This window comes from the organism of the source record quoted next, unplaced genomic scaffold (genome assembly GCF_019419815.1).
Source record: "Pyrus x bretschneideri cultivar Hongxiangsu unplaced genomic scaffold, Pyrus_bretschneideri_v1 Contig1, whole genome shotgun sequence".
Lineage (NCBI taxonomy): Eukaryota > Viridiplantae > Streptophyta > Magnoliopsida > Rosales > Rosaceae > Pyrus > Pyrus x bretschneideri.
In genome coordinates this window covers 7,045,067-7,057,463 of record NW_025999390.1, presented here as the reverse complement: position 1 = coordinate 7,057,463, position 12,397 = coordinate 7,045,067, and the positions used below count along the sequence as shown (strand labels likewise).

The 12,397-nt window shown below is 34.8% G+C and overlaps 1 pseudogene; it reads right to left on the bottom strand.

Moving 5' to 3' along the window:
• Positions 1–5,876: 5,876 nt before the first annotated feature.
• On the bottom strand, positions 5,877–9,815 carry LOC103927600 (annotated as a pseudogene).
• Between the last annotated feature and the right edge of the window lie 2,582 nt (positions 9,816–12,397).

Genomic DNA, 12,397 nt, shown 5'->3' with positions numbered 1-12,397 from the left:
AGAGCTCAAATCTCCATCTCACTAACTATACCTGCACACGAGTCGGAACCACCTAAAGTGGTCTGTACGACAGGACTGGGTGTATAATAAGTACGCTCAAGTGCTACGATCACGTGAAGGCTGGGCGAATAATCGCGGGTCACCTACGAGTCGGAACCACCTAAAGTGGTCTGTACGACAGGACTGTGCACCTAACTTGGATCTAAGATGAGCGTGTGGTGCGGGAGGTGAACATCACGTGAATGACTGTGCCCAACTCTGGGCGGGAGCACTAACACCGGGGGTGCAGGTTATGAGCTCTCTATGCATCTCAAATCACTACTGAACATAAGCGTAAACCATACTCACCTGGCATTTACCTGTGCACCTGCAGCACCAACATACAAACATATATATGCTACTAATAACACATAAACAAACGACAAACATAATGCATGGCATATAAATGTATAAACGTTTCCATTCACCTTCTGGGAAAAACGTAAGTATATAGGTATACACAGAAAACCAAAAGCCCACTCACTGGTATGTAGAATGGTCGTAACCCCCTTGCCTCGAGTGACCACGCTTGTCCTCGGGATAGGTCTCACCTATATGCGAAACAACTATAAAAACGTTAATTTTAAAACACATAACCAACATCACGGAATAACTTCTCATACAATGCTCAAATGGGGTGTATGAATACACCAACGTGATCTACTCAACCTCAGGAACATCCCCATATTTTTAGAAAAATTTTCCGACGCCGCACACGCCCCCACGCGCCGCCCACACGCAGGCACGTGCCTGGCACACTGATGGCGTCAGTTAATGCTGTCAGGAATATTTCGTTAAATCTAACTGATGCCGTTAACGTCGTTAGGAATATTCCGTCATCTTCTCCGGCCAAACTCCGGCGCCGGCGACGGCGCCGGAAAACCGGGAAAACTTTAAAACCTTGTATCTTCTTCATTTTTCAACCAAATTTCACAAAATTGGTACCAAAATGAAGCTTACAACAAGAGGAACAAATCCATACCACTTTCAAGCACTAAAACCCATGGAATCTCACCGGGAAAACACCACCAACTCCAGCCAAGCTTGTAACTCACGATCCCGACGTCCAAAACCTTCAAACGAACCACCCCGAGCCTTCTAAGGACCTCACCAAGCTTCCTACAAGCTTGAAATTTCCAAAAACACAAGAATTAACGTGTGCATGAACAGTGACCAAATCGGGGTATCCCGAGTTCGACGTGAAAACGAAGGTATCCTTACCTGAAATAGGTATGGTTGAACTCCCAAGGACCTCACGAGCACGAATATGTAATTTTTTTCCTCGATCTGTGAAGGTTTCAAGGGTTTTGGTTGTCGTCCGTACAAGAAGAATAGGAATGGGAGAGAGAGAGAGAGCTCAGGACAGGGCAGGGAGAGAGAGTGAGTGAGTGTGGTGTGTGTGTGGTCCAAAACCAACCAAGCAACACCCAAAAACAACCACACAACGAAACAACCATAATAGGGGCAAAACCGCCATTTCACCCCTACAGTTGGAAAATCCGGAACGGGCTGTCACAATCTACCTTGTTCCTGACCCGAACCCCTACCTTAGCCACACACGCAGGCAACTCAACGACGTGTCAATAAATCCACCTCAACCCCACTTGTCACCGTACTAATTCCATCATCGTAGTCTCAAGAAAATTAGCCCCGATCACCTCACTTTCGACTATGTAATCAAGAAATATCCAGCAATTGATAGAGTCATATATTACCCTTTCTCTTTATTTAAATTTAAATTTACAGAAATAACAAATCAATGAGAAATAACACATATAAGAGATAAACTTTTGATCTGAAAAATTATTAAGGTTGTGACATAGAACATAGAGAGGGGGGGCAAGAAAATAGGGAGATGAAAGAACGTTAGGGAGGAGGTTGGGGAGTTGGGAAGAGACTAATTTTTCTTTTAATTTTAATTTTATTTTATTTTTAAATCAAATAGATAGTTTTTTTGAATTATAATGAATTATGAAATTTTTAATAAAGATTGGATGGAATGTCTTTATTTGGTTAACGAAGATAAACACGATGACCGAATTGACCAAATTGAAACACGGAGACTAAATTGACCTAAGGACTAGAACACAAGGACCATTTTGACATTTAAACCAAAATCAAATTATGTTAGATTTTAAGTAAAGAAAATTGAATTTTAAGAACTAACGTCTTATTTTCATAAAAACTAGCATATGGGCACACATATAGTATGTAAGAAATTTTTTTTATTTTTGTTTTTGAAATAGAAGGAGAGAGGAAGAGAGTGATAGAGAATGTGGGAGTGAGAAATTTTATTTTTTATTTTTAATTAGAGATATGTTAGGATTACATGTAGGTGAAGCTTTGAAAAAAAAAACAGTAAAATTTGGTTGTGTGAAATTACATTTATGCTCCATATTTCTTATTCATGTTCTATTGTCATTAGAGGGTTAAATCGATAATTTCATAAGATTTTGATAGACAATGAGTACTTTATTAATTAGTAGAGATAAAAGCATGACACGTGTTAGGTCTACCTTCTTTACCAATACGTAATGGCAGACAGACGTTACCACATTCATGGAACTCTTAAAATGCCTAATCGCTCATGTCGATTCCTCCTTTGTAACAAACGCGCCTAAAATAGCTCTTTTTTGGGACAATTTGATCACACTTTCTTAAGTTTCGTTGACCTATATTCTGTGATCTTGTTACTATAAATGGCTTTACCGATAGAGATCAAGTGGAACATTCTTGCTGTACACTAATCTGTGTGTTATAAGATTGTTTATCGACGAGTTTAAGTGAAACATCCTCATCATACTCACATGTTATAAGAGGGATTGGTCGTTAACGAGTTTAAGTGGAATATCTTCGGTACCCTAATCAACATGTTATAAAATAAAGGAAAAAATTAATATTCGGTCCCTAATTTCTAATGTTTATTGATTAAGACCTTATCAGTTTTTAGATTTTGATCAAAATCCCTATCACTAATATATTGATTTAGAGTTTTAATACTCACACTCTTATTAAACTCCTAATTAATTTTCAATTCAAACATTTCCAAAATATAAAAAATAAAATTAGAATAAGTTTGTACCCATTAAATTTTACAAAAAGAATTTCAATTTTTTAATCTTATATGTACCCATTCTTAAATATACCAATTTGTTATATGAAAAATGTACCCTTTTTTTAAATATAAAATGCACCCATGTTTTATATAAAATTCATTCAATCTTTTCTCTAATCCCATTTTTAAACTTATATAAGTACATTCTATTTCCTTGATTTAAGAATGTATCAATGTCAAGTTTAATAAAATAAATTTAATAATATTATTAAGCTTAATATTTTTTTTTTGTGTGTTTTTGAAAAATGTACTCACGTTTTGGTACAATAATTGTTTGGTTAATTTTGATGAACGTGCCCATGTATGTGTATACACACACACAAAATACATTGAAGAGCATATATAATTCATCTTTAATATTTTTAATCCCATAAATTATGGTTTTTATTTAAAATTTTATTAATATAAATAACTACAAATTTCATTTTTAATTTAAAAATATATAACCTACATAGAAATACATTATTACATTAATATCAAGAACTTCAATAAAAAACTAAAAACTACAAATATTTCAGTCAAATAATATTGATAATTAGGGAACGCATTCAAATTGGATGGAGACGCTGAAAACAAGAATAGACTAATAATACCACATGTAGTGTTACAGTAACACCCAAAATGTTTCACCATTATATTCCCTCTTATATGTTAAAAGGTAAATTGAAATCTTTAATTTACTCACAAAAAGTTATCTAAAACGTGATCATTAAATCATGCATTTTATGTATACTTTTTTACTATTAAAATATGCATTTTAGAAGAGATCCACTCACAGATACTCTGCCGTCGAAGAGCTACGCAAACTAGCGACGACGAAAACGCCACAATAAATGCACCTAAGCACATAAAGGGTCCAATTAATGAAACTCTATTCAAATGATTGAATATGGAAAAACGAACATAAAAAACGAATTCAAGACGTCGAATTACCCTAAGAACGATCCCGGGTAAATTTCGAAAAAATCAACAAAAAGTCAACACGGGAATACTCCAAAGAATATTTCAGAAATATTTCTTGAAAATATTCCGTGGAATGTTCCAGAAATATCCTTGGAAGGTTCCAACTGGATCGGGCCCAAGGTTGGGCCAGATCTCTCATTGGGTTTGGGCCGAAGGGTCCTAGGCCCAAGGCCTGGGGTGGTTCCTAAGACCTAAAGGGTTTTGGGGTAAAAAGGGATTGGGTTTAGGGGTTTTAGGTTAATGGGCCGAAGGCCCTATTTGAATGGCCCAAGGGCCTCAATCCAAAGGGTTTAGGTTTGGGTCAGGAAAGGGTTTGGGCTCGGACAAACCCCTTTTAAACACATTTTTAAAACCAAAGTGAAATTACGAGACTAACCTTCCGTTTCGTAAAATTCATGAAATAAATCGGGACGGATTGTGACAATTTTTATTTGGTTCACCCCCTTCTCCAGCAAGAACCAGTCAAAATTCTTCCACGCCACACCAAATGTTGATTAGAGAAGCAACATTGCGTTGTTATTATCAAACCAAATAAACTCTTCTTCTTCTTATACCAATAGTCTGACAACACTCATTTCCCCGCTCTTTGTTGGTGTGGTATGGCGTGGGAAATCCAGAACTCAAAGCATTAAGTACGGCTACCGTTTCAATTCGCTGGCTCTGTACAAGTAAATTTACTCAATAAACTGATTAAAATTTTCTCGTCTTTGTTGGATTCTTTGCTCATTTTTTTTCAATCTTTCTTGATTTATGATTACTAAATCTTTGTTGTACAAACCGATTAATGATTAATGTGCTTTCTAACAATTATTCTTGAATTGTATTGAATGATTAACGTTGTATTATGATTTGGGAACATCTACTACGAATTCCCCGATGTGCACTGTCTTGTTTCAAAGCTTTTATTCGAACCTCAAATCAAGAATAGAACGAAATCCGAAATAATATTTTTCCCAATTTGGTGGTGCATTGGTAATCCAGGATTAAAGGCCAAGTTTATCTTCAGCTTTTTTGATCTCCTGACATATTAATAAGCATTGTCACAATCAAGTCTCATAATTTCATGTTAATTAGTAAGGTTGTTTACTGCTATAAGCATGCCGATGTTGCTGAAATCACTAAAATAATGAAAAATATGAAGTCTTACCTTCTGTGAAGCTTCCGAAACGTCGATTTCATCTTCCATTGATCAAAATAATTTTATTCAATCAAAACATGTTTGTGGTTTCATATGTTAAGGGTTTTTTTTTTTTTTCTTCTTCTTTCAGCAATAGAGAGTGAGAGTGATTTTCAAAGTTGTTTTTTTTTTTTGAACAAACGAGGAGGATATGGTTTCGACCCCAGGGCTCTTGGGCTTTTCAAGTTTGTATGGGAAACAGCAGTGTGTAGGGGCTGAGGCTAGAGTGGTTACATATATAGAGGAAACTCATTTTTTGTACACGGGATACATGTTTAAGCAACGATTGTCTTACAATTCGAGTTCAAATATCAGAGGCTATTTTGTGATTCATTGATCAGAGGCTATTCTGGGAAACTATATAGGTTTAAGCATGTAAATCCAATATATATATATACCCAAATCCAAATCCAAATCCAAATCCAGAAACAATCAAAACTCTAAATCGTAAATCCCTAATTCAACATGCATCCTAAATAGAAAATTAATCACTAAATAGAGAGGATTACATGTGTCTTTTTTATTTTGGCTTAAACATAACAATATCACTAAATTAAGTCTATATAAAGGAGGAGGGGGGGGGGGAGTACAAACTTTTGAGAACCAAAATTAATTAAGGTTGGGAGATATTTGAAGGGAGAATGAGATAAAGGAAAGAACGGGGAAATTAAAGGAAAGAACAAAATTTTGTGACCTTTTCTGCTTGTTGTGTCAATATATAATTTAGGTTGGGTTTTTCAACATGAAGCAAAGGAGTGTCTAGCTTTTGAGTAATTTATGTGGATTAACTTTTGAGGAGTGTTCCTTAAGATTTGGTGCTTTTATGGCTCAATAGTGGGGATGCCTGGATTCGAAATCGGTGAGCACCACATTAAAACATCCGAGAATTTTATGTCAAATAAATCGCTGCTGTCTGTTCGTACCCTAAACTGGACTCCAGCCTGGACTAGCTCTGTCACGTTGGGTACGGTTATGCTGTTAAGCCCCTCTTCAGGTTTTGGTTCCACCGGTAGGTATAGAATTCTTATCAGATCAACAAAGTGTTGCACTTCTTCTCCAGAAGAACATATTTGTTTAAATTTCTTTTCTTTTCCCTTGCTATTGAATTCGCTTCCGAAATAATAGTAGGAAATTTCAAGAAACGACGGCAGCTGATGTGAAGAAGGAAACAGTTTTTTGAAAAGATCCTGAAGTATGAAGAAGGGCAGCTGATTTTCAAGCAACCGCAGGTCCGGACGCACATCGCACAACATCTGAGGCTTGTTAAATATGTAATCATCTTCATCCTGTCGATAATCTGAGGAATAGTTCCTCAATAAGAACTCAATGACGAAGGCGACATCCACTAAAACAATTCTTACAAATTCATCACTGCCAAACTCAATGGGTTCTGCATAACAACCTCGCAACCTTCCCTCTTTCTCCTTTATCATTTGTATATAATCAGAGAAGCTTACCCCAGTTCGCCTTAGAAAAACTCGCAGGTACCTTTTTTTGTGCTCTTCCATGGCTTTTAAATGTTCCTTGCCATGGTGAAGTGGGCCTATAGAGACTACAAGTTATCCAACTCCTCTTGTAATGGATCCTTGGGGTTTTCTATGTCATGTGGAGCTGCATGGACTCCTTCCATTTTACCGCCTGAGATCGTTATATGCATTGATTCAAATCTTTCATTGGGCACACATTCAACTAAGATACTTAGAGCAAACTTTAGTAAGAAACAAAAAAAACCCCGCCAGATGCCTTTTGAGGTGTTGCGGTTTTCCTTTGGAGCTGAACGTTAGAAAATATGACTGCAGATCATTTTGATCCTCTGATAGATGAAGTGGAATTTTTTTTTTTTTTTTTCTCTTGGGTGTTTTTCGAAAATTCCATACCGTTCAAGCAACTTCATATCCTTCGGGGAGTTTGCGAACATCTTATGATGAAAACATAATCATACACGTAATTCTCGTTGCATTGGCATTGTTCAAAGGCTAGCTATCAAATAATTTTCTTTTACAAATTTGTATTAACTAGGCAAAAACTTGCGTAAAAATCATTCTTATTCACACCGTAACTGAATCAAGCTATCAATTTCATAAAATTGCAAAACTCCAATAATCCATAGTAACGTTATGCACCACGTACGCATCATGACAGCAAACAAAACGAATGTTCGATCAATATGATTTAGGAAATGACTTGGCTTAATAGAATTGAAAACCCCAAATCAAAAATTGCAATTTGATGTCAGAAGATGAAGGCTATAGCTAGTGCGAGAACATAGTAGACATGAACAAATTCTTATTTCTGGAGGGGTTGTTATCAACACAAGGACAAATGGAAGCCCAACTTTCAACTTATTAACATGTGAAGGGAAGACAATTTTCAGTACAAACGTAGATAAAGTTAACCGATAGCCATTCAATCAGTTCAACTAATGCATCAAAGTGACAACGCATTTATTATTGTAATCCATTTTATAGAAGTAGGCAGTGAATTCAAACGAAACAAAAGCAACGGGGAGTTTGAATAAAACCCCAAAAACTCCAATTCTGAAATTATCTTAAACTAAATTATATGTATACATCAATTCAAATCAAAGCATAAAAGGGAATTTATTCAATCTACATCCAAAATCAAAGGAAAATAGTAAACGATTTTGTATTTTTTTTTGGCTTAAATGTTAGGTACAATGGTATTGGTGTTTATTTCATCGGTCAATTTGGCCTCTATGTTCTCAATTTGACCAAATTGGTCCTCGTGATTATCTCCATTAGCTAATCCTATACAATCCGTTAAAAAACCGTTAAAAGTGAGACAAAAATGTAATTCCATCTAAACTCATTAAATGCACTTGAAATCAGATGATCAACAACGAAGCCTCAAAATAGTTTCACTCTTGATAGTCTTGCGACTTCTATCTGCTCGATTGCAAATCCAGTTGCACATAATTTTTAGGATTACAATTCTCAAAATAAACAAAAGATTTAAAATAAAGAAAACTAATGAAAATGACTTGATACCATCTATATATTAGGCCAAAGTGGTTAATTGAAAACAAACAAGTTTGTACGGTTAACTTGCCTCTTGTAGACGACTAAGAAAACTCAATGCATATTACTTGCTCTCCTCTGATCGACGAAAATTAAATTTTCTTTGACGATAGCACAATGATAGGCTGGCTATATATAACCATTTTTTCTTCAATATGATTTTGCAGAACGTGTTTAATGGGCCATATTAAATTAATGTCGTGATTCAAGTAGCTACCTACAATCCATAGTACTAATGTTATGCACCACGCATCTTGACGGCAAACAAAATGAATGTTGTATCAATTTGATTTAGGAAATGGCCTGGCTAATACAATTGAAAACCCCAACTCACGAATTGCATTTTGATATCAGAAGATATAGGCTAGCTAGTACGATAACATAGTAGACATGAACAAATTCTTACTTCTGGATTGGGTGGTTGTCAACATGAGGACAAATGGAAGCCCAACTTTCCATTTATTTAACATGTGAGGGGAAGACAATTTTTATTCAGTACAAATGTAGATAATGCATCAAAGTGACAACACGATTATTGTTGTAATCCGTTTTGTACAAGTAGGCAGTGAATTCAAACGAAACAAAAGTAAAAGGGAATTTGAATAAAATCCCAAAAACCCCAATTCTAAAATTATCTTAAACTAAATGATATGGACACATCAATTCAAATCAAATCATAAAAGGGAATTTATTCAATCTACATCCAAAATCAATTTGGTTCCCGTGTTTATCTTCGTTAGCTAATCCTATACTATCCGTTAAAAGTGAGACAAAAATGTAATTCCATGTAAACTCATTAAATGATGAAGCCTCAAAATTATTTTGCGCTAGATAGTCTTGCAGACATCTATCTGCTGGATTGCAAATCCAGCTGCATGATAATTTTTAGGATTACAATTCTCAAAATAAACAAAGGATTTAAATTATTACCAAAGACGGAGTTGACGAGGTTCATGGCATTACATTTTTATCCTCTTGCGTGCAAGGTGCATGTCAGATTTAACAGTCCTTTAATAGATTGTATAAGATTGGCTAACATAACTAAACATGAGGATCTATGTATACACACACAATTAAAAAAAAAAAAAAAGAAAAAGAAAAAAAAAGAAAAAAGAAAAAAGCAGAAGCAAGAAGACAAACCGCGTAAACTCACAACGAAAATTCCTATATTTATACTTGAGAGTTCGAAAACAATCTAAATCATGTAATTGATACGAAAGCACAATTTAAATTAAATTTTACCCAAATTATCTCCTGGCAGCAAACGATTCACAATTATTTGAAATCCAATTATCGTCTTCCTTTCCTGGTTCAAATTTTAGCTTACATGAATTTCATAGACGAAACAAATAATAATATACCTTATAACATCGTCTAAAAAGTCTTTGTGTTTTTACAAAATCCAGACTTTAATAATAAATAAATATGTGCAAGAAAAGCTTACCAGAAATTCAAGACCTCCTCAGTTGGTAGAATTTGAGGCTTGCAAGTTATATATTATCATATAGCAGGGCACTCTTATATACTGGCGAGAATGTTAATAATATTCTTAAACCATATTTTAATTCATAGAGGGGCCGGGAGCATCGAATAGTTACTTACCTTTGGGTGTGGAGGTGGTCTGCAATATGAGCAAGAAATCTCCGCATATTCTTAAACCATATTTAAAGCATTTAAATTTGAATGAGTATCATTAAAGCAGAAAAGTGGATGTATCTATTTTTCCAAACATAAAAACGAAATAAAAGAAAGATTTGCCTTCCAAAAAGGTTGTGTGATCGTAGGAGAATAGACCCTTAAGTGCATATTTTTGACGATTTCATAGTTGCTCACAAGGGGCTCCATAAGAATATACAAGGTAAACAGACGCACATGATTAGTTAGTCTAACGATATCCAATCTCTAATAAAATGGATCGTTGGAGGAGGTTGTTGAAAACAAATCAACAAGGTTGTATCTACAATATATCATTGATATAAGGCCCATGTAAGCACCATGAAAATAATGCCTCATTGGATTCACTAATGAGGAATTACAAAAGCTATTTGTATTCTTATTGATTCATTTAATTCTTGTGTTAATTCTACTACAGCTCTTGAACCAAACTCATTTAATTATGCATTCGAATCATTTCATGTCAAATAATGTTGCTTACTGAGCTTTGTAGCTCACTCTTTTTTCCCTTCCTCTTCAGATCAGCTTGGGCGAGAAGTTGACATGTTTAGGTGTATATGAAGGGTTGTAGAAGACCATTTTGAAAGACGTTAGATGTTTTTGTAGCTGTTTTGACAACACCATGTACAATGGATGTTTTTGTACCTTTGTTCCGGATTTTGGAACCTTTGTAGTTTCATTTTGAGGTTTATTTGTAAGAAATGGTAATAAAATTGTTTTATGCTGTTTTTGAGACTTTGTAATAGTTACCTTATGCTCTTAAAAGTGTTTGGAAAAGGCCACATTCTCGGGTTTAGTTTGGGCCAAATTCGTTATCGGTTTCTTGAGTGTTTGATAGAAGTTTTAATATGCTTCTCGTTTATATATGTGGTGTGGGACCATATTTTTCAGGACGAGAGTAAGACGAATCAGAATACGAATACTTCAGAAGTCTGGTCATGGATTAAACTGTTCTAAAAATTCCCCCTTAGCACCGCCTCACTGACTTGATTAATGCCTAGGCGTTTGAAAATTAAGAAAGGGCACCTAAACTTGCTTAGGCACCTGCCGAGGTCGTAACTCTCACTTAGACAGAAAATAGATAACTTTCATTTTGCATTTTTTTTAATAGATTGTAAGAAACTTGTTAAATACTTAGATGAACACACTTTATATGTTTATTCCTCATGTTTTCATTATGTTATATTGCTTCATAATCTATATGTCATTATTTTGCAGTTTATGTATCTTAATGCAATTATATTCTTTTTTAAGTATAAGCAAACACTAATTTACATGATAGATAATAAATTTACTTAAATTCGCCTAGACTCCCGCCTAGCCGCTTAAGTGTTAGATTCCAGCCCACCGCTCGACTAGCACCTAAGGTCTTTTAGAACCTTACCGTCATCCTATTTTAGAGTAATCATATTCCTAAAATGATGCAATATCTACTTCTAACTATCATTTGAAAATTTTCCTGTTTAATACGAATTTCATATGCTGAAAGGTCTCCATTGTAAAGGTCTCTGTCTCTCGGTGGCATGGGATCATTGCCCTCATGACTGCACAAGACGAGGAGGGGGCAGCCAAGTGAGTTAGCAACTTAGTGTTGCCTTCAAATTAAGGAGTCTTGTCTTTTATTGATCTATGATCTAGCTAGTTGTTGATACCTGCACAACTCAACAATTATTGAGTTTAATAATAATAATAATAATAATAAACTCTACTAATTAATGAAATTTTCTTTGTCAACCAAATGAAGGTGAAAAGACAACTTAATCTTTTTTCACACAAAAAAAAAAATGATTGGCAATAATGTAATTTCACAGGTCCAAACTTTACTGTTTTTATTGAAGCCTCACCTAAAGGTGATGTTAAAATATCTCTAATATTTAAAATTAAAAAAAAAAAAAACCAAAAACAAAAACCTATCTCTCACACACTCTCTCTCTCTCTCTCTCCCTCTCTACTTTTCATTTTCTAAAAAAATGTGTTCATACACACAAAGTATGTAAGCAAATGCTAGTAGTAATAATAATAATAATAATAATAATAATAATATATTAGTACTAAAATAAGATCACCAAAAGTATCAAATAACATAACAACTTCATCAAAAGTACCACCCTTACCAAAATACAAAACTTACCCCACAAAATGGAGTCCCAATTCTTCAACCACACAAGACATGATTCATGTTACAAAAATAAAGTCCCAAAAACAACAGCAGTGATCCCCTTGATTATGCCCATTTTTTATCCCCATTATGGTTTCCATTGTTTTTTCTTTTTTATAAAGGTGGATGTGAAGATTATCTCCCTACTCCCTTACATTTTGCAATCGAAGACGGGATCCTTTTGTCTTTCTCAGTTGAAACCTAGACATCACATACATAACAAATTCTTCTAT